General features: G+C 41.8%; 3 long non-coding RNA genes across 3 annotated transcripts in view; 1 reads left to right on the top strand and 2 right to left on the bottom strand.

Annotated features, from left to right (window-relative positions):
- Positions 1 to 22,819, bottom strand: part of LOC144370007 (uncharacterized) — a 138,848-nt gene extending 116,029 nt beyond the window's left edge. The window contains exon 1 of the long non-coding RNA XR_013429913.1: positions 22,546 to 22,819. This is a non-coding gene — a long non-coding RNA (uncharacterized LOC144370007). The remainder of the gene's footprint in view (positions 1 to 22,545) is intronic.
- Positions 3,880 to 10,968, bottom strand: LOC144370006 (uncharacterized). The gene is made up of 2 exons (XR_013429910.1): positions 10,500 to 10,968; positions 3,880 to 5,576 (listed from the first exon to the last, which is right to left on the bottom strand). It is a non-coding gene; the product is annotated as an uncharacterized LOC144370006 (long non-coding RNA).
- Positions 15,051 to 16,542, top strand: LOC144370008 (uncharacterized). The gene is made up of 2 exons (XR_013429915.1): positions 15,051 to 15,910; positions 16,258 to 16,542. It is a non-coding gene; the product is annotated as an uncharacterized LOC144370008 (long non-coding RNA).
- Positions 22,820 to 23,477: the final 658 nt, after the last annotated feature.

Genomic DNA, 23,477 nt, shown 5'->3' with positions numbered 1-23,477 from the left:
GAAAAGTACACTCATACACTGCTGGTGGGACTGCAAATTGGTGCAGCCAATATGGAGAGCAGTATGGAGATTCCTTGGAAAACTTGCAATGGAACCACCATTTGACCCAGCTATCCCTCTCCTCAGACTATACCCAAAGGACTTAAAAACAGCATACTACAGGGACACAGCCACATCAATGTTTATAGGAGTACACAATTCACAATAGCTAAACTGTAGAATCAATCTTAGATGCCCTTCAGTTAGATGAATGGATTAAAAAATGTGGCATATATACACAATGGAATATTACTCATCAATAAAAGAGAATAAAGTCATGGCATTTGTAGGTAAATGGATGGTGGTAGAGAAGATAATGCTAAATGAAGTTAGCCAATTCCAAAAAAAAAAAAAATGGAATGTTTTCTCTGATACAAAGTGACTGACTCATAGTTGGGTGGGGAGAGGGAGCATGGGAGGAATTGACAAACTCTAGATAGGGCAGAGGGGTGGGAAGAAAAAGAAGGGGGCAGGGGGTTAGCAATGATGGAGGAATGTGATAGACATCATTATCCAAAGTACATGTATGAAGACATGAATACGTGTGAACATACTTTATATACAGAGATATGAAAAATTTTTCTATATGTGTAATAAGAATTGTGATGCATTCCACTGTCATGTATTTAAAAATAAAACCAATAAACAAAAATAAAAAATAAAGAAAATAAAAGATTTACTAGGTTTTGTTTTCCTAGACATCTCTAATTTCCTTTCCCTTTGGTGTTTGGTTTTTAGCTAATTTTAAAGGGGAATGAATTATTGAATTGGGATGAGTTCTTGAGTCTTGGAATCTTGGTGGAGAAAATATCTGTAAAACCTACATTTCACAAAGAATTATGCCCAAAATTTATGAAGAATTCTTACAAATCAACATAAAAATAAAAAGCGTTGAACATCACTATCTTAGACATTTAAACGATATTCACAATGAGATTCCATTATATTCTTAAATTACATTCTAATTCACTATATATGATGGCAGAATGCAGTTCATTTCATATTACACACATAAAGCACAGTTTTTTCAAGTCACTGGTTGTACACAAAGTATTTTCCCACCATTTGTGTCTTCATACATGTACTTAGGGTCATGGTGTCTAACTCATTCCTCCATCTTTCCTAAGGCCATGTTCTTAGCATAGATAGCTTTTAAATCTTGAGATATGTTCCTAATATCCCAAGTTTCTCTAGTGTTTTGAACATAAAGAGGTGCTGTATTTTGTCAAATGCTTTCTCTGCATCTATTAAGATGATCATATGATTTTTATAATTGAGTCTATTGATGTGATAAATTACATTTATTGATTTCCATATGTTGAACCAACCTTGCATCCCTGGGATGAACACTACTTGATCATGGTGCACTATCTTCTTGACATGTTTTTGAATTTGATTTGCCAGAATTTTATTGAGAATTGTTGCATCTATATTCATTAGAGATATGGGTCTGAAGTTTTCTTTTTTTGATGTGTCTTTGTCTAGTTTTGGGACCTGGGTGAAACTGGCCTCTTGGAAGTGCTCCCTCTTTTTCTATTTCATGAAATAATTTGAAGAGTATTGGTATTAGTTATTCTTTAAAGGTCTTGTAGAACTCAGCCGTTATCCATCTGGTCCTGGGCTTTTCTTGGTTGGTAGGCTTCTGATGGTGCCCTCTATTTCCTTGCTGGAAATTGACCTGTTTACATTGCATATGTCATCCTCATTTAGCTTGGGCATATCATATGCCTCTAGAAATTGGTCAATGCCTTTGATATTTCTATTTTATTAGACTACAAGTTTTCAAAATTATTTCTAATTATCTTCTGTATTTCTGTAGTGTTCATCATGATATTTCCTTTGTCATCACGGATGTTAGTAATTTGAGTTTTCTCTCTCCTTCTCTTCATTACATGGATAATGGTTTATCAATTTTATTTTTTCAAAGAACCAACTTTTGTTTTGTCAACTTTTCAATTATTTATTTTGTTTCATTAATTTCAGCCCTTATTTTAATTATTTCCTGACTTCTACTGTTTTTAGGGTTGATTTGTACTTCTTTTTCTAGGGCTTTGAGGTCATTTGTTTGTTGACTTTTTCTTCTTTGAAGGAATGAACTCCTTGCAATGAACTTTCCTCTTAGAACTGCCTTCATAGTGTCCCAGAGATTTCAATATGTTGTATCAGTGTTCTCATTTACCTCTAAGAATTTTTTAATCTCCTCCTTGATGTCTTTGCAATCCATTGTTCATTCAATAGCGTATTATTTAGTCTCCAAGTGTTGGAGTACCTTTTATTTTTTATTTTATCATTGATTTCTAATTTCATTCCATAGTGGTCTGATAGAATGCAAGTTAGTTCTCTGCTTTTTTACATTTGCTAAGAGTTGCTTTGTGGCATAATATATGGTCTATTTTAGAGAAGGATTCTGTGCTGCTGAAAAGAAAATGTATTCAACATTTATAATATAGCTATATATGTCAGTTAAGTCTAAGTTATTGATTATATTATTGAGTTCTATAGTTTTTTTGTTTGTAAGATCTATCCAGTGGTGAAAGAGATGTTAAAGTCACCCAATATTATTTATTGTATTGTGGTCTCTTTGACTCTTGAACTTGAGAAGAGTTTGATTGATAAACATAGATGCTCCATTGTTTGGGGAATATATATTTATAATTGCTATGACTTATTGATGTAAGGTTCCCTTAAGCAGTATAAAATGTACATCTTTATCCCTTTTGATTAACTTTGGTTTGAAGTCTACTTTATTGGATATGAGGATGGAAACCTGCTTGTTTATGCAGACCATGTGAATGGTATATTTTATCCCAACCTTTCACTTTCAGACTGTGGACGTCTTTTCCTGTGAGATGAGTCTCTTGAAGGCAGCATATTGTTGGGTCTTTTTTTTTAATCCAATCTGCCAGTCTATGACTTTTGATTGGTGAGTTTAAACCATTAACATTTGGGTTTATTATTGAGATATGATTTGTATTTCCAGTCATTTTTATTTATTTTTGGTATTTAACTTGACTTAGTTTCTCCTTTGGTTAGCTTTTCCTTTATTATAGTTCTTCCCTTTGTAGATTTTCACTGTTGTTTTTCATTTCCTCCTCATGAAATGATTTGCTAAGGATGTTCTGCAGTGCAGGCTTTCTTGCTGTAAATTCTCTTAGCTTTTCTTTATCATGGAAGGTTTTTATTTCATCATCAAATATGAAGCTTAATTTTGCTGGATATAAGATGCTTGGTTGGCATCCCTTTTCTTTCAGAGCTTAGTATATGTTTTTCCAGGATCTCCTGGCTTTAAAGGTCTGGGTTGAAAAATCTGCTGAGATTCGAATTGGTCTTCCCTTATATGTAATCTGATTTTTCTCTCTTGTGGCCTTTAAAATTTTATCCTTATTCTAGGCATTTTCGTTATAATGTGTCTTGGTGTAGATTTATTTTAATTTGGTACATTTGGTGTCCTATAGGTCTCTTGTATTTGATTTTCCAATTCATATTTCATGCTTGGGAAGTTTTCTGATATTATTTCATTGAAGAGATTGTGCGTTCCTTTGGTTTGAATCTCTGAACCTTCCTCTACCCCAATAAATCTTAAATTTGGTCTTTTGATGGTATACCATAATTCTTGGATGTTCTGTTCATGGTTTCTCACCATCTTCACTATGAGGTCAACTTTATTTTCAAGATTGTGCTGCAGGCTGGACGGCGGGGGCCGCGTGAGCCTTGGCTCCGCTTCTGCCCGCTGCTGTTTTCACCTGCTGCCTTCCTGCTGAGCGCTTTCGCGGGTCGCTGTCAGTGCACGCCGGCTTGCGATGCTGCAATCCGGCTGAGCACAAAAACACAAGCCAGATGGAACTGAAACAAAGTTTTATTTTTTGAGAGGCCGTGTGCGTCCCCCTAACAAGCCGGTCCACACACACCCACACCCGTGTGTCCCTACCGGACACGGGGGGCTCCACTTCCCCCGGAACACCCTCCTACCATCCTTCCCCAACCAATGGGAACTCTCCAGGAGTCTTGTAACTTGAGTCCCCAAATGGGCCTAAATGAACAGTAGGAGCCCAATTTCCATATGAATGTAATACTTTGCAGTGGCTCCTAGCATCTGCCCCCTTCTGTTTAATTAAGCAATGGCAATGTGGCTAGGGACCGTGCCTGGTAGGTTGTCCAATTTAACATGTGGTTCTTACCCGTCATGGGAGAACTGACTTTTACACGTCAGTTTCCTGTCTTAGGTTGAATCCACTGTAATCAGATCAACCCGTCACTGACTACCGGTCTAGCATAGCCATGCTTGTGGATAGGCCTAAGCACCAGTGGGGGGGTGAGGTTCTTGCCTCACCTCTGTTGGCCCCCAAATTTAACCTTGGTGCCAGTGGGGGGGTGAGGTTCTTGCCTCACCTCTGTTGGCCCCCAAGTTTTAGACCATCACTAGTAGAAGGGAGGAAGATACAGAAATGCCACGACACCAAGCCAATTGACGGCTCCTTAGGAAGAACAGTAACACTGGTGACACAGCAGCTAAGATATTTCAGCACTACCATAATTCACTGTATCAACAAATAGAGCACAATGCATACAGGTGATACATAGTCCAGGCAAGTTGTGTAAGCAGTTCAAAGTGGAGGAGTCTATCAATATGTCCATTTCCTCCCAAAGTAAATTAAGTCCTTGATTGAGCAGTTCAAAGTGGAGGAGTCTGTCAATATGTCCATTTTCTCCCAAAGTAAATTAAGTCCTTGATTGAGGATACTTATTGAGTTATATTGATTGATGTATCAGTTTATATAGTTTACTGTGATAGCTATCATAGAAGTTGTAGTTTGGTTTTATCTTAGTCTTCGCCGGCATTGGGATGGAGATGGGAATTCTGGCCATGGTGCTAAAGAGACATTATCTTGAACAGAATTGTTAAATATAATGAAAAGGAAAGGTGAAAGTAAACAAACAGATCTGTTAACCACCTTTAAAAGCAAAATTTATAACAGCTGTTTACCTAATTTAAATTAAACCATATAAGTCACGTGATTTTTTTTTTTTTTTTTTTTTTTTTTTTTTTGGATCCATTTATATCTATTTATACATGAGCGCTCCTTATAAATGAAATATGGACATACACACATACAGACATACAACACAAAACAGTGCATACATAACATAGAACATATAAGACAATAGTAAATAAAGGCCTTGTAGCTATACCTAGGTGAAATCTCCATTGCAATGTTTAAAAACTTTACAGTTAAAAAAAAATAAAACACAGTCAAAAAATAAAACTGATCAGAAAAACATTAACCTAGGTTTGTATGAGCTCAAAAAGAAAGAGAAAATAAATAAATAAATAAAATAGAACCTTATGATGTGGGAAAAATGTAATAATAAAATAGATATTGAAAAAGGCACCGTGGTAAATCACTGTTGTAGATGTAAGAATAGCCAAGCTGGAGCTCTGGATATCAGCTGTTATGGATTTGAGTCAAATCATCTTCTTTTTCTGTAGAAATTGTTTTAGTTAATCTCTCTGGAATCCAAATTGGTTGCTGTTCCTCCTGTGGAAAAACACAGACGGAGCCCCGACTCCAGACTATTACTGGGTCCGGACCTTTCCATTGTCCTGTTAGAATATCTTTCCAAAGTACCTTAGGCTTATGTACATTTTTCGGATACATATGTCTTTCCGCAGCACTAAGTCCTGATGAATCCAAATTTAGAAAGTTTAGAGTAAAAAGGGTTATTTTAAGTTTATCTTTGGGGGATATATACCCTTTTCCAATTCCTTCCTTTTGTTTTAATAAGTACATTTTAATAGTTTGATGAGCTCTTTCAACTATGCCTTGACCCTGTGGATTGTATGGGATTCCTGTTATATGAGTAATGCCAAATGATGAGCAAAATTGTTTAAAAGAGTTAGACGTATAACCAGGAGCGTTATCAGTTTTTAACTGTTTAGGAACACCCACAGTGGCAAAATTTTGTAAGCAATGAGCTATAACATCTTTAGTTTTTTCTCCGGCATGAAGGGAGCCCATTAAAAATCCAGAAGAAGTATCAACTGTAACATGTAAATATTTTAATTTTCCAAATTCTGGCAAGTGTGTAACGTCCATCTGCCAAATATGGTTAGGTATCAGTCCTCTAGGATTGACTCCAAGATTAACTTGTGGTAAAAATGTCACACAATTTTGACATTGTTTTATTATATGTCTGGCTTGTTCCTTAGTTATTTTAAAACGTTTTTGTAAGGTATTAGCATTGACATGGAACCTTTTATGAAAATTTATAGCTTCTTCTATTGTGGAGAAAATATGTATGTCATGTGTAGATTTATCTGCTAGTTCATTACCCAAACTAAGGGCTCCAGGCAACCCTGTATGTGCCCTGATATGTCCAATAAAGAATGGATCTTTTCTGTCCCCGATTAGAGTTTGTATAGCAGAAAACAAAGAGAAAACAGTAGAGGAAGGAGAAATCCTACCAGCATCTTCAAGGGATGCTATAGCATTAACTACATACTGGCTATCAGAGAATAAATTAAATACAGAATCTTTGAACATCATAAAAGCTTGTAATACTGCATTGAGCTCTACCTTTTGAGCTGATTGTTTGGGTACTAAAAATGTAAAAGTTTGATCAGGGGTAACTACCGCTGCTGTACCATTGTTTGACCCATCAGTGAATATATTTGGAGCATTCATGATAGGGTTTTTTTTTGTCATTTTAGGAAAAACTACAGGATGCTTAGACCAAAAGGACAACAAGGGATTAGATGGCAAGTGATTATCAAATGAGACACTAGATTTACACATGATTATTGCCCAAGTATTTAACTCATTAGCTAACTCATCAATTTGATCCATAGTATATGGAGTAATAATTTTATTGGGAGAAATCCCAAACACTCCCTTCGCTGCTTTTATCCCTTTGAGTATTAATTGTCCTACAGCCTCAGGATATCTAGTAAGAATAGTATTAGGGGAATACGATAAATGTATCCACAATAATGGACCTTCTTGCCAAAATACTCCTGTAGGAATATTTTTTGTTGGTAGTACAATAAATAATAAAGGCAAACTTATATCAATTCTATCCAAATGCATATTTTCCATATATGTTTCAATGATTTTTAATGCCTTTCTTGCTTCAGGCGTTAACATGCGGGGTGAATTTGGATCTGATGGACCTTTTAGGATATCAAATAAGGGTCCTAATTCTCCTGTTGGTATGCCTAGGTAAGGCCTTATCCAGTTTATGTCTCCCAATAATTTTTGAAAGTCATTAAGTGATTTGAGTTGATCTACTCGTATTTGAATTTTTGGTGGACGGACCATGGTTGAGGATAATAAAACTCCTAAATAATTAATTGGAAAATTTAATTGTACTTTATCTATTGCTATGTCTAGATTATAATTTTTTAGTAAGTTTGTAAGTGTGGCATAACATTCTAGCAATGTGTTCTTATCTTTATGTGCTAATAACACATCATCCATATAGTGAAATATTTGTAGTTCAGGATTTTGATTTCTAAGTGGCTGGATTGCTTTATTAACATAAATTTGACACATAGTCGGGCTGTTCGCCATCCCCTGGGGTAAAACTTTCCACTCATATCTCTGATCAGGACCTTCATGATTTAGTGCAGGGATAGTAAATGCAAAATGTGGACTATCCTCGGGATGAATTGGAATTGAAAAGAAACAATCCTTAATATCTATAGTTAACACATGCCAGGTTTTTGGTAAAGCAGACAATTGGGGAATCCCTGATTGAGCAGGTCCCATAATAACCATCTCATTATTAATGGCTCTTAAATCTTGTAATAATCTCCATTTACCAGATTTCTTTTTAATGACAAAAATGGGAGTATTATGGGGAGATACGGAAGGTTGTAAATGTCCTTCCGCTAATTGTTGTTTGACCAGATCGTGGGCTACTTGTATCTTTTCTTTAGTCAGGGGCCACTGAGGAACCCACACTGGTCTTTCTGATTTCCATGTAATTTTGATTGTCTCAGTGGCCCTTTTTGAAAACCCAATCCATGTTTATTTATTTCTTGATCTATTTGAATTGGTGCTATCATATCTTGATCTTGTTTCCTTAATCCTTTTTCTTTTCTAAAGCCTTGTTTAGCCCTACTAGTGGGCGCGTTAGAATTGACGTTATTTGTTAATGTCAATCCTAATTGATCTAGGACATCCCGTCCCCATAAATTTATGGGAAGATGGTCCAATACATAAGGCTGTATAGTTCCTTCACATCCTTCAGGATCCCTCCAATCTAATACCATAGCACTTCTATGGGGGTTAGTTGCCACTCCTAGGCCTCGAAGCGTTTGAGTGGCTTGTTGCAATGGCCAGTGCTTTGGCCATTCCTGACGAGATATGATGCTGAGGTCAGCACCTGTGTCCAGCAGCCCATTAAAATCATGTCCTTGAATATTTAATTTTAGCATTGGGCGAGAATCTAAATTTAAAGAAAGCATAGCCCAATCTACACCTGTGGAGCCTAATCCCTTGGAACCTCTTTCTACATTACAACTGGAAAATTCATCATGTAGGCTGGGTATTATTAATAACTGTGCTATTCTATCTCCTGATGAAATTACGGATATACCTCTTGGAGAACTGGCTATAATTTTTATTTCACCCTCATAATCGGGATCAATTACCCCAGGACTTATCATAAGTCCTTTTAGTGTAGAAGAACTGCGTCCTAATAATAAGCCTACTGTTCCTTGGGGAAGAGGTCCTTTTATTCCTGTGGGAATGATTTGAACTCCCATCTCTGGAGTTAATACTGCTCTGGCAGAGGCACAGATGTCCAACCCTGCGCTCCCTCTAGTTTGTCTGATGAGGGATCTGATGGATAGTGCGTCCTGGGCACTACCTTGATGGTGCTGCTGGGTTCCTCCATTGCCCCGTATATTTGTGGCTTTGGGCCCCGGGGCATTGGGCCCTCCAATTCGTTTTTTGACAACGGGGCCTGATACCTTTCTCCACGATATTGTGGGTAGACACTTGGTCTTTGTCCATTTTTTGATAACGGAATACCCTCTATGGTGGTTTGAGAACGGCATTCATTAGCCCAATGTCTCCCTCTATGGCATCGTGGGCAAATACCCGGGATTCTACTCCTTTGATACCTAGCTTTGTTAAACCCTCCTCCTATGGGGCAATTTCTTTTAAAATGTCCTTTCTGATTGCAATTATAGCATGTTTTTGGTTTGGTATCTAAAGCCTGTTTTACTTCAGCTGCCATGACTTGTCCTTGTTCATCAATGTCGCTACATAATTTAATATATGTGTTTAAATCTCCATGTTTCCACGGTCTAATGACCTCTTTGCAGCAACGATTTGCTTGGTCATAAGCCAGTTGTTTTATAAATGGCATTGCCTGTTCTGTATTTTCAAATGTCTTAGAGGCTGTTTCAATAAGTCTAGCTACAAAGTCAGCGTAGGGCTCATTAACTCCTTGTGTTATCTTAGATAGTTGACCTTGTAAATCCCCTTGTCCCTTCAAAGTTTTCCATGCCTTAATTGCATTCATAGTGATCTGAGCGTATACGCCAGGATCATATCTAATCTGTTGCCTCTGACCCTCATAAGGTCCTTTCCCCAATAGCATTTGAGAATCTCTTTCAGGATAACCTGCTGCTGCATTTCGCCTAGCTGTCTCCCTGCAAAATTCCTCATTGGCAATTTTCCATAATAAATATTGTCCTCCATTTAGCACAGAGTGACACACGCTAGCCCAATCTTCTGGTGTTAAGTCCCAGCTGGTAATAGATTCGACCATTCTGACAGTAAAGGGAGCGGCAGGTCCGTAGGTTTGTACAGCTTCCTTTAATTGCTTTACTATTTTGAAATCTAAGGCACGGTAAACTCGTTCCCTTTCTTCTCCCCGCTCAACTACAGGGCATGCTAACTTTTGGGGTCCTGCCTCAGGATTCTGTTCATCACCTATGGAAACTGAGGGCTGCTCAGCTACAGGTGAAGCTGTTGGTTGAATTACGCCCTCTGGTGATGGAACGGAGTTAGTACTAGCCTCCCTATCTGAGGGTCGTTTTTTCCCTAAGCTTGCCTTCTTCAATTTTTCTTCTGTCTGACTAGCTTGAGGGACCTTTTGTTTTGCTTGACCTAATAAGTTTTCTGCCATAGCCTGGACCTCTAACAATTTACTTAACAGTCTTTCGGTTTGTTTTTTACTAGATTCTAATCTACTATAAAGGTAACGTAACCCAATAAGGTAGGATAGAAGAAAGCCAAAACAGAATGAAACAGAAACGGAGAGGAGAAAAATGATTATATCAATTTTTTCTTTCTCAGGGCCGAATAACTTAAAACCTTGAGCCAACCATTTTTCCCAATTCGCCTGAAAAAATTGTAAGGCTAGAGAGCCTGAAATAAAAGCAGAATAAATCAAAACAAAAATACCCATTCTGTCGCCTTTCCTTAGGGGCGAGCGATATCACTCACCTATAAATTTTGGGCGTTCCCCGTACAAGGGCCACCAAAATGCTGCAGGCTGGACGGCGGGGGCCGCGTGAGCCTTGGCTCCGCTTCTGCCCGCTGCTGTTTTCACCTGCTGCCTTCCTGCTGAGCGCTTTCGCGGGTCGCTGTCAGTGCACGCCGGCTTGCGATGCTGCAATCCGGCTGAGCACAAAAACACAAGCCAGATGGAACTGAAACAAAGTTTTATTTTTTGAGAGGCCGTGTGCGTCCCCCTAACAAGCCGGTCCACACACACCCACACCCGTGTGTCCCTACCGGACACGGGGGGCTCCACTTCCCCCGGAACACCCTCCTACCATCCTTCCCCAACCAATGGGAACTCTCCAGGAGTCTTGTAACTTGAGTCCCCAAATGGGCCTAAATGAACAGTAGGAGCCCAATTTCCATATGAATGTAATACTTTGCAGTGGCTCCTAGCATCTGCCCCCTTCTGTTTAATTATATATTTTTATATATTTATATATATATATATATATATATATATATTTATATATATATATATATATATATATATATATATATTTATATATAATTATATATTTTGTCTTCATTGTCTGAAGTCCTGTCTTCCAAGTGAGCAGCCACAGATCGGTTAGCTTCTATTTTTACATTTACAGTTTTGTCACTATGATCAGAAATGATGAGTTTGGTTATCTTCTACCATATAGTCAATAGGTTTGCATAACGGTTTACAGTTTCTGATGGTAGAAGAGGGCCTGGGGGTTTGGCTGAGATGTTTATGAGATAGGATGTGAGAATATGGAGGTATTAGATTATATGACTAGTGAGAGTGTAATCATAAGAAGTTGGCTGTTAGTAGGAGAAACAAGAGAGAGGCAACCCCATGTAAGATTTCCTGTTACCTCCGCAACAGGATAACTGTTAGCACCCCTAGTAGAGATACCTCTGGTGTAGCCAGGACACAGGGACCTTGGTGACATCTTACCAGGTCCTCATTATTGTCCCTTGATAGAAGTCACAATATCCCAGTTTCTTGACAGCAGCATCCTCAAGCCTATATGTATCCTGATGGTGGGCTGTGGAGCCTCACTTTGATAAATAAGGACCCCCAGTGTGTGGTGCCTCTCTTTGCACAGGCATGGGGGGCACAGTGGGTACCAGGCAGGCCTCTCCATTATATTCTTACTAGAACAATTAAAATAAAAATGCCTGACATCACCAAACGTTAATAAGAACCTGGAACAACCAGAACTCTCAGACTTTGCTGATATAATCCCTTTGGAAAGATTCTGTCAGTTTCCTTTGAAACTCATCATACCCTTGCACTGTGACCCACTAGTTCCACTCAAGTATTTACTCAAGAAGTTAAGACTTGTACAAAAATTCAGCAGCTTTCTTCATAATAACAAAAACTGCAGACAACTTAAATGTTTAACAGGAGACAAACTGTGGTAGAATAAAACACTACTCAGCAATAAAATAGTAGTAAACCATTGTACACCAAAAGGGATGAATTTACAGACTTTATTCTTGGTGTCTACAGAAGAGAAAGTACTCAGTGACCAAACTTGATGAATTCCTACATAGATGAACATACTTATGGAGGAAGGTTGGGTTGGAAAGGGAACAAAGACACAAGTGAGTATTTAAGTTTTAACATTTCATTGTATGTGAATTGTACCTTAAAAACAGCTGTAAAAAATATTGAACAAAAGGGGCTGTGGTTGAGGCTCAGTGGTAGAGCACTCGCCTAGCACGGGCGAGGCCCTGGGTTCCATCCTCAGCACCACATAAAAATAAATAAAGTAATTAAAGATATTGAATCCACCTACAACTAAAAAATAAATATTTTTTAAAAAATATTGGATAACAGTTAGTAGGTTTGTTTCTCACAGTGGCATGGAAAGAAATTCTCATATTACTTGCTGGGTATCCTAAGTTTCTGCAATGACAAAATAAATATATTGATGACAGTGCACCCCAGAATCCTCACCATTGACAAAAGAAGTCGCAAATATAAAAACAGTAAATAGTAAATTATAGCTGTGGTATTGAACTGGAAGTGGAGATATCAGAACAACTATGATCTTCTAGAAAGATGATGGTAGGTAGGTAGGTAGGTAGAGATATACTTAGACAGGTAAGTGATAGATTAAGGAGAAAAATAGAGGTAAATGTGTATGTTATATGCATACACATACATACTCGTATTTCCTAATTTTGTTTTCCTGAGAAAGTCTAAAATGTACAGCAATCCGGTAGAATGAGGATGATTAATGCTAGACCTTTGTTTATAAGTGCAGTTCTCTAAAGTGAACCAAGGGTTCCTGGGGAAAATTCAAAGCCTTGGGCAGGCAAGTTTCAAGAGAAGCCCAGACATCTTGTTTACCAGAAAGCATGAAAATATCCTCAAAAAGGACAGTGATCTATTAAAAGGACCTAAGAGCCAGAATAAAAGGCTCCCAATGGCCAAATTTGGGACTATAAATAATGATAGTGAGAGTAATAGAATGTGATTCATGGGATAAGATAAGGAACTATGAGTTCATAGTGATATAAACCTGACATAAATACAAGGACCAATAAAGGCATAAATGCCTAGGAAAAAGGACATCTCCTTAGAAAACTGTCAGAAAAAGGCATATTATATTATTACTGTTATAGTCGGGGGCTATCATAGCTGCAACGAATTCTCAAGTGACTCAAAAAAATATGTAGAGACATAAAAAATGATTTGAAAAAAGTAGGTCAAAATGTAAACAACAGATTGAACTGGGTAAACGTCATATGCAGGAGATCCTTGTGGTGGTGTTGTTACAACTTTTCTCTAGTTTGGAAATCATACCAAAATAACAAGCAAGCAAAAGAAGAGGGAGGAGAGGAGGAGGAGACTTGGCCTCAGATAAACCCAGAGCACAAAATAGAAAGAAGTTTAAAAAAAACAAAAGCATAAAACATACACCTATCAAAAAGGGACAGAGGAAAGATTTGCAAGGGAAAAATATCTCAATACAATACTTTAAGGAAAAGGAGAGAGGGAAATGTCCTTTCCCTTTGGCAACAGGGAAAATTCAATATTTTTCAAGCCCCTCCAGAGTCATCACCTGAACAAAACTTTTCTGAGAGAGGGAGAGGGCAGTTTTGATGCCTGGGAGTTGGAGACCAATTCCACAAGGGAGAGTCTTCCTCCTGCCCTTGAGCCCAAAAGGACAGAAGAGAGATTTCCTGTGCTTAGAGGTCTGATTGCAGACATGCCCAGCTGGAAATTAAAAATGGAAAATACTTATTAATATGCAGAATAAAAGTTTGCTGGAGAGTAAAATTCTCTCTTTAAGAATAGAGTTTTATTTTACTTCTAATGAAAAATACTAATGAAAGCATTGCTTCAAGGTAGAAAAGCTACGATGAGAAAACTACAGATGTGTCAGTGTGTAGAAGGGCAGGAACTTAACCATATGGCTGACCTCAAAGCCTGATGGGGGGGGGGGATTATCAAGTCCCTCCTGTGTGCCTGGAACACAGACAAGGAGACTGAGCCTCATGGTAGCTAAGAAAGTTACCTACCTTCAAAATCTGAGAACCAGAAAGCTTTTTCATTTTTTACTTCAAAAAAATTTATTGCAATAAAATATACATAAAATTTGCCATTTATTCATTTTCAAGTGCCCAGTTCCCCGATGTGAAGTGTATTCACACTGTCGCGCCAGCATCACCATGGTCCATCTCCAGAACATCTTCATCTTGCCCAGCTGAAGTCTGTACCTGCTGAATTCCCACTCAACACCTGTTCTTTCCTCAGCCTCTGGAAGGTGCCATTCTGCTTCCTGTGCCTGTGAACCTGGCTTGTCTAGCAACTCAGGGCTGTGGCTTCGGTTTGGGGTGTCCCTTGAAGGCCCATGTCTTAAGACTTGATCCTCAGATTGGAGGCCCTGGGAGGTGGTGGAACCTCTAAGAGGGAGGGCCAAGTGGGAAGTCTGGGGATGAGCCCAGAAGCTTCCTGCAAGACCTGGTCTCATCCTCTTGTCCTTTCACATCCCCACCTCAGGGTGAGCGGGGTTTGCTCGACTTCTGCCATGCTGAGCTGCCTGGCCACAGGCCAAAGCAACAGACCAATGAGTCATGGACTGAAGCCTCCAAATCCATAAGCCAAAATAATCCTTTTCTCCAAGTAGATCATCTCAAGCATTTGTTATAGCAATGGAAAGCTGACAAACGCTCACACACCTGGAGTCCTGGGATGCAGTCCTTTGTGACCGGTCTCTTTCTCCTGGCAGAAAGTCTTCGAAGTCCTCTTCATGTGTTAGGACTTCTTTCCTTTCAAGACTGAATAATATCCCAAGGTGCCCATGAATCGCATTTTTTCAATTCATCTATAGATGGAAATAAGTTGTTTCCAACTCATTTTGGCTTTGGTGAATAATGCTGCTATGAGCCAGGGTGAAAGTATTATTTTTAAGCTTCAAAATTTCACCAATAGCCAGTGAGCACCCCACATTTCAGTGGAAGATATTCAGAGAAACACCTGGTTGCCAAAGACCACATTCAGGACCGGGCAGACTAATTGGTTGGCCTTCCGCATGATTCCCATTAGGTGTCTCCACCCTTCCTCATATCTTGGCCTCCCACTTACTATTGGCCAACCTCCTAACTTCCCCCCCCGGGGACTGGGGATCTGTGCTTCTAAGCCAAGGCAGCCCTAGTGGTTCTGAATCCATGATGGAGGGAGGGCTGTGCCCGGGCCCAGAGCTCCCTGTGCACCTGCAGGGCCCCTGGTGCTAGGCTCCTTCCTGTGACTCCAAACTGCTAAGCACAGCTACCCACTGGGAATAACCTGAGCCAGGGAATTTGAAGTCAAGCAGAGGTTGGGTTTATCTGGCAGCAAGTGGTTTTTGCCTGAAGAAGAAAAGCTATTGGGAGGCTTTTATGTAAATTCTTCTATTTTAGGAACAGAAAAACTGTAGGGAATGAATCATGACCTTCAAGAAATAATCCTCCTTCCTGAGATCGCTTATTATGTTGACTCTCTGTAATCTCACTACAAATTACAAATGGCGTGTTTGGGTCGGGGCCAAGGACTACAGATGGCGGCACCCAGACTCGCCCTCTGCTTGTGTGGCACAGACCAAGGGCAGCTTGCATCTGGGCTCTGGCCCTTCCTTTCCATCCTGTTTCTTGATGCCTGGAGCCTAGACCAAAGAGACCTTCAAACCCAAGTGTCTGGAGGCAGCCATGTTGGAAATCTTTCCCCCAATGCAGCGATGGGAGAATGAGGATCTCAAACCTGCAGTGGCTCTGGGTAAACGTCCTGGAGTCACCACATCAGGTGAGGACAGCGATCATCAGCTAATGGGAGACCACCGAATTGTGAGACGAGATGGAAACACACTCGTCAAGGACCCTCAGAAATGAAGAAGGTGGGCACTTTTTATCTCTGCTAAATGCTTCTCACAACATTCAGCGTTGACGAAAATCTACAAGTGATGGGAAAAGCATGCTGTTCGGTGGGTTTTCATATTTTTGAAGATTAGTTTTATGCCCGTGTGAATTGCTGCTTGTATATTTATTTCAGGTTCTGAACTTCAGTCATAAAAAAATAATAACTTTTTTTTCAGGCTTCTGTTTATGATCAATTTGACATCGTAGATACCCCGCTAAGGAATTATAAGTCATATTTTATTTACACTTTTGGTGGATGTGTTATATATTCTTATTTGTGTCCTCAATCATTTTCAGACCTCAGGTTCCAATCATTTTTTTAAAGCCAGGAAGAAGAGAAACACAAGGTGATGGGAAAAAAATCAGCAATGCGCAGCCCAAAGGCCCAGCAACCCCCCACTCCATTTGAGGACCCAGCTAGACTCCCGATAGTCACGGACACGGATGGGCACAGGGACAGGTAGAGAGAAGCGTTCCTCCAGTGCCTGGGGTCTGGACTCTGCACCGTGCAAGGCCCATCCTGCAGCCCAGGCAGTCTATCCACGAGACACAGCCAAGTCTTATCTGAGTGAGGAGAATGAGAACCTGAATAAATAATATTTTGTCGTCATTTTCAAATGGTCATAAACTATAAAGATAAGAAAATTGCCTAGAGAAAGATAAGGAAAAAAATTTTTTTTTCTATTTCATGGAAGAAACGTTTTGCTGGTTCCTAAATGTTCTCCATGCCTCCTCCCCATCACCACCATGGGCCTACCTAATATTGTGATTAAATTGCAGTTTTTAAAAAGCAGGTGAAATGATGGTAATGGTGGGTTCATGTCTGGTTACAGCACACTTTCAAGTGAGAGCCACTTAGCTGGATGCAGATACAAAAGAATCCAAGTGATGCTCTTATTCCCAATCACAGGAGCCCTTTAAAACTCTCACATCAGAGATTCTGTTACGCCCTTATTGTGGGAGTTGAAATCAAGGAAGGAAGGAAGGAAAGAGGAGGAAGAGAAAAAGAAGGGAGGGAAGAGGAAGGAAGGGAGGGGAGGGGGGAAATAGGAAGAAGGGAGGAGAGAAAGTGGGGTAAGAGAGGAGAAGGAAGACCTCCAGCCATAGGATTCAGAATATCCCCCATAGGATTGATTCAGATTCAATTGGTGACCAGCCAGATTCCCTAGTAACTTGTCTTCAATCTCTAAAGTATTTTAAAATGCAATTTAATGGAGCAACCTGCACCCTCCAAGTTCCAGGCATAGCACCTGTGCTTCCACATGCCTATGATGGCCTGTCACTACCTGACAAACTCCTGCCATGGTCACATGTCACAGTTACTTCCGAGAAGACCCTACCCACGCGGAGCCTTCACTAGTGAATGAATTGTTCTTATTTGTGCAGTTCTTACCATTATGATTGTTCCTGAGACTTCCTCACTTGGGAATGTTGGCATCAATTCTCTGAGTGACACACTCACGTGTCATTCTAGTACAGTGAGAGTGCCAGGCGCCCAGGCTCCCCTGTGTGTAGGACACAGCCTCAGAGACCCAGGTCGTCACCATCCACACGCACAGTGGTCTCCTTCTCTGTAACCTGGGGAGATGGTGCCACTCAGGGGCACACGGGTTTCCCTGCAATTTGATTGACAACAGAGGCCCCCAGGCTGTATGAAAGAGCAGCTTGGGTGCCACATTCAGCCCCTGTGGTCCCATGTGTCTTGGACACTGTAGGACAGGATGACCCCAGAGGATCTCCCAGATCTGTGCTTCTGAGAGTGAGTGTCAAACGTCAGGCACAAACACTGGAAGTGAAAATCAGCACAGAATCCACAGGATTCGAAACATGACCATCAGTTGCAGGATGCGGACCGGGGATAGAAGTTCATTCATCGTCTCCATGAATGTGGCAGCCCTCCGGGCAGTCCCTCCCCCAGAGAAGAAGACATCGGTAGCATTAGAAAGAAGGCAGAGACCTCCCTACTCCAGCTCCAGTCAGGGCCAAGAACCCACAGGACAGGCAGCCCCCTAGCGGGGATGAGGCTGAGGGCTGGTCAGCAGGGTTCTCCCACCAAAGCCCACCGCCCGCCCTCCCCGGGTAGAGCAGGGGAGGCCTCCAATGTGCACCTCGTCAATCCCTCGCTCCTCCCGTCCTGCCGACAGGACCCAAGCCTTCTCCTACAGGGGTGGCCCTTGGGGTTGACCAGTTGAACTTCACACTCACTAGCCCCTGCTGTTATTTTCTCTCAAAATATAGTAAAGAAATCAGAAAAGGAGAAGCCATTCTTGGCAGCCCGGTTCTCCCCAACAGCAAGAAGCAGCCAGATTTCAGGAACCACAGAGATGGTGGTTTGGCCCTAAGAAATGTGTGAACAAACTGCAAGTCTTCCACCCCTCAGCAAGATCCAGGCATGGGACCGAGGGGCCCCAAGATACCTGAAGTCAGCCACCCTGTTAACAGCTGCTCTAGAGCCCGGGCAGTGAGGCTGTCCTCAAAGCAGTCCATCCCGCTCAGCTGGCTGGGCGTGGACGGTGTCCAAACACAAAGCATTTCAGTGTGCATCAAGAGCAACTGTGCTCCTGAGACCCTTGTCCCACTGGTCACTCTTGAGGAGTGTGGGAGGTCCGTGTGGACGGTGCCCTGGAGAAGATGACTGGTGCTTCCCGGTTCCTGCCACAGGTCAAGACTTCATGCACCCAGATGCTGCCTGGCTTCTTACTCAGGGCCTTGCCAAGGTTTATTTATTTGAAACCAATGTCTAGTGGATCATGGACTAAGAGGTCCTAGGCTGTCGGGTGGGCATTGGAATCTTCAAGAAGCTTTTTCAGGCCGTTCTCTGGTCTTAGGTGCTTCTCACAAAGGGGAGTTGACCTCAAGCACCAGATACTAACCAGCCCCACCAGGGAGGGCTGTCCCGATCCAGTTGGAGCCAGCCAGAACCAGCCTGCTCAAGAATGGGTAGCCTTCAGCACCAGGAGCCACACCCAGGGAATGCCCCAGCAGCTCTGAGTGGACTGGGACCCCAACAGGGATTGTGGTGTGAACTGATAAGTACAGTCAATAAAAATGTAAGTTATAAGTTATAGATTAGTAAAAAATGGAGATTATAGATATAAGATTTTGATAAGTGAGATAGATAGGCCTAAGACTCCATATTGCTGCCTTCTATTAAAAAACTGTTGCAAGAGCTGTTTCTGAGAAACTGAAATGAAAACTGTTTTCTTATATTGTTTTCTGTACTTTGTACCCCACAAAATGAACTCAACCCAGGATATGGTGGTCTTGGTGACCCAGGACTTTGAAGTCGATTCTTGCCCCCACTAGCCACCTGCTCGGACTCAGGATGCGATTATCTGAGCTGCTGTGCTAGTTGCTGCCTTAGCCTCTATGACTGGCTTGCTTGCATGACGCTAAGGAAAGCCCCTGAGCTGTGGTTTTCATCTCTAAGTCCCCAGGATACAGGCCAGGAAGTTGCTGTCCTCCCCGAGATTCAGTCTCTCCAGGTGGGTGACAGTCCCTGGCCAGGTAAATAAAGCTCTCTTTGATTTGAATTCAGACTTAGAGAGTTTTTTAAAGAGGCTCCCCACAACATTTTGGGGGCTCGTCCAGGATGGAAGAGACATTTCTCTTCTCATAAGTGAGAGAACGCTCAGAAACACCCAGGAGACCCAGTGGGCCGGACACAACCTGGGGAAGGCCTCTGGGGAGCGCTCCTCAGCCCCGGGCCCTCTCCTCATCGGCTCCTGCCAAACCTGCAAACTGCCTATTTGAGAGCACTTGCTTTTGCACCTGCGACTTAGTTCTCCCGGAAAGGTAAGCTTGAAACTTGAAACCTGGTTTGTGTGGATCCACAGTCTAGGAAATCAGGGACATCTGGACCCAGAATATACCTCCTGGTCCAGGGCAGTGTTGAGACATCGCTCACTGGCCCATCTGGGGTTGAAACCCCCATCCAAATCTTGGCCAATTAGGTTTATTTGTGGTTCTTGTCTGTTGTGTGTCTCACTGTTGGTCTCAGTCTCATTATGGGTCAAAATCAGGGCACTTCATGTTCATTTTATAAACCCTTTAAATGTTTTCTGTCTAACCTTAAAGAGTTTTCAAAGAGAACAACTAATTAGAAAACATCGTGTAATGCTTCCTCTCAGAAAACTTTGTGAATTAGACAGGCCAGACTTTAAAGTCGGATGGCCCCCAGAAGGGACCACGGACCTCTACCACCTATCAAGTTCGCAGAGTTATCTCCAGGTGGCCTGGCCATCCAGATCAGTTGCCCTATGTACAGGTTTGGATTAAAATCCAAAAGGGAACTCCTTTGCTGACAAAACAACTAAGGAGATGGCTTTAAAACCAATGGGACTTTACAGATCTTGCCTGTGTGGCTGCGGAACCATTTGTTACACACCTCCCCCACGTATAGGGGGGGGGGATTCCAGGGGCAGAAACCAGTTCTCCAGCGCACCAGCCACCTATTACAGCGCAGCTCACCAGCACTGCCACCCTGCCACCCTGCCACCCCTGTGCAGATCCCACAGTATCCTATCAGACTGGAAGCTAAGAAAGGCAGAGCCATTCACATCCACAGCTTGCGGGAAGCTGGTATCCTGATCCCCTGTCAATCAGCCCCAAACACGCCATTGCTGCCTGTCCAGAAACCTGAGACAAAAATCTACAGACTGGTACAGGACCCTAAAGAAGTCAACAAGAGAGTGGAAACGATTTATCCCGCAGTGCCAAATCCCTGCACTCTCCTCAGTTCATTGTCCCCTTCTCACCCAGGGTACACTGCCCTGGACCTCAAAGACGACTTCTTCAGCTTGCCATTGGCCAAGGTAAGCTGACCAATTTTTACTTCTCAATATTCAGATCCAGAAGGGAGATTTTCAGGACAACTGACCTGGGCACAGTTGCCACAGGGACTTAAAAACTCTCCAACTCTATTTGATGAGGCCCTAAGCTGGGACCTCGCAGCCTACAGGCAGCAACACACTGAGACTGTACTTTTACAATATGTGGATGGTCTCCTGATAACAACCCAAAACCATAACTAAATGTGAACAGGCCCCCGGAGACTTGTTAAAAACCTTAAAAAGTTTGGGGTACCGGGTGTCAACATAAAAGGCCCAATTATGCACCTCGACAGCCACCTACTTGGGCTACAACCTAGAAAAAGGAAAAAGGACTCTGTCACAGGACAGAATTAAAGCAATCATGCAGATGCCTCACCCTAAGACTAAGCGTCAGATGTGAGAGTTCCTCAGGGCCATCGGGTATTGCCGCCTTTGGATCCTTGGTTTTGCAGAACTAGCCAAGCCTCTGTACGTTAGCACAGGGGAAAAGAGGACTCTTTGACTTGGGCAGAGAAAGAACAAGAGGCATTTGACAAACTGAAGCAAGCCCTAGTCTCTGCACCTAGTGGCATACCTATCCAAAAGACTGGAGTATGTTGCAGCTGGATGGCCAAACTGCCTCGGAGCCATCGCTGCCCCAGCAATCCCGGTTAAGGAGGTACATAAGCCCTCCAGAGTGCTGGCTCTCCAGCGCTCATATTATCCAACACCAGGCCCTTCTTCGAGACCACTGCAGAATAAAATTCCTAAAACCCTCAGCTTTAAATCCAACCACCCTTCTTTCTGACGATGATCCCTCCAAGCTGCTGCAACTGCCAGGAAATCTTGGAGTCGCTCCAGAATGTCCAGCCGGACCTGATGGACACACTTTGGCTGGAGCCAGACAAGACACTCTACTCTGATGGCAGCAGCTACGTCCAAAATGGAATCAGTGTGCAGGGGCAACTATAATCACTTTAAATGAAATTATCTGGGCTCGACCTCTGGGACTTACAACTTCTGCACAAAAAAGCAGAACTAATTGCACTTACCCAGGCTCCCAGACCCGGCAAAGGAAAGACTGTTAATATCTCTACCGGCAGTAGATAGGCTTTTGCAGACTGTTAATATCTGCACTGGCAGCAGAGACGCTTTTGCTACTGTTCATGTACATGGAGCTCTCTATAAAGAGAGAAGGCTATTAACTTCAGAACAGAAAGATATCAAACATACTGAAGGAGATATTAGCTTTGCTAAAAGCCCTCTGGTTACCAGAAAAAGTGGCTATCATACATTACAGAGGCCACCAGAACACACAGACACCAAAATGAAAAATAAACCTCACTTCAGTAAAACCCAGACAATGTGGTTATCAATATTTGCTGATATATGTGGACACTTATTCAGGAGATAATTCCCCGATTCAGCCTCCCAGTAGCCATGGGGTACTACATGGCCCAGCTTTCATAGCTAAGATAACTCAAAATTTATCTAAAGTCTTTAGAATTAAATGGGACTTATATATAGGCCTTAGAGTGAAAGACAAGTTAAAAAGATAAATGGAACTCTAAAAGACACCCTTACTAATTGCACTTGGAGACTGGCGTAGCCTGGACGGGCCTCCTTTTTCCCTTTGTTCTAAGATCACCCTTGCTGTTCCCAGACCACAAGACAAAAAAACTAGCTGAAGTAAGTGACCACTCACTTCTTAGGTCCTTACAGGCTCGCCAGCCAGCCTCCCACCAGCTCAGGCTTTAACTAAGACAGTCCAGCAGCAGGTTGCAGGAGAGACCTTCACTCACCCATTCCAGCCTAGAGCCATCATCCATCCACCGTGGAGCCTTGCTGGCACAGACCCTTCCCGGTCATCCTGACCACCCCTACTGCTGTAAGAGTCACCGGATAGCAGCACTGGATTCACCACTCCCAGATCAAGAAGACAGCTCCAACAGAAGATCCACCTGAAGACACCTGACAATAAACAATATTTTTTCTTTCTGTTCTGTTTCACTTTCAGACATGCACGCTGCACACAGCTGTACTCGGAAACTCTTGAGGCCAGAAAAAGTCAGGAAGCCTGCTTCTAAAGATAAAACTGCTGGTCCTTGAAAATATGGTATGACGTGGTAAACTTAGATAAAACTAAACTTCAATAAACCAATGATTTGATTAAGTCTCATAAAACCAGTGGAGAATGTTGTGGTGCAAACTGATACATACAATCAATAAGAATGTAACTTATAGGTTATATAGTAAAAAATATAGGCTATAGATATAAGATTTTGATAAGTGAGATAAGAGAATGATAAAGCAAGAACTGTCACAGGCAGGCCTAAGACTCCATTTTGCTGCCTTCTATATAACACTGTTACAAGAGCTGAAATGAAAGCTGTTTTCTTATCATATATTGTTTTCTGTACTTTGTACCCCACAGAATGTACCCAACCCCAGATATGGTGGTCTTGGTGACCCAGGACTTTGAAGTAGATTCTCGACCCCACTAAACTCCTGCTCGAAGTCAGAATGTGGTTATCCAACACCTGCTCAGACCCAAGATAAGTTGTTGTGCGAGTTGCTGCCTTAGCCTCTATGACTGGCTTGCTTGCATGACACTAAGGAAAGCCCCTGAGCTGTGGTTTTCCTCTCTAAGTTCCCAGGATACAGGCCAGGAAATTGCTGCTTTCCCCAGAGCTTCAGTCTCTCCAGGTGGGAGACAGTCCCTGGCCAGGTAAAT

Source organism: Ictidomys tridecemlineatus, chromosome 13, assembly GCF_052094955.1.
Source record: "Ictidomys tridecemlineatus isolate mIctTri1 chromosome 13, mIctTri1.hap1, whole genome shotgun sequence".
Taxonomy (NCBI): Eukaryota; Metazoa; Chordata; class Mammalia; order Rodentia; family Sciuridae; genus Ictidomys; species Ictidomys tridecemlineatus.
The sequence above is the reverse complement of the archived record's forward strand: the minus strand, read 5'-3'. Positions and strand labels throughout refer to the sequence as shown.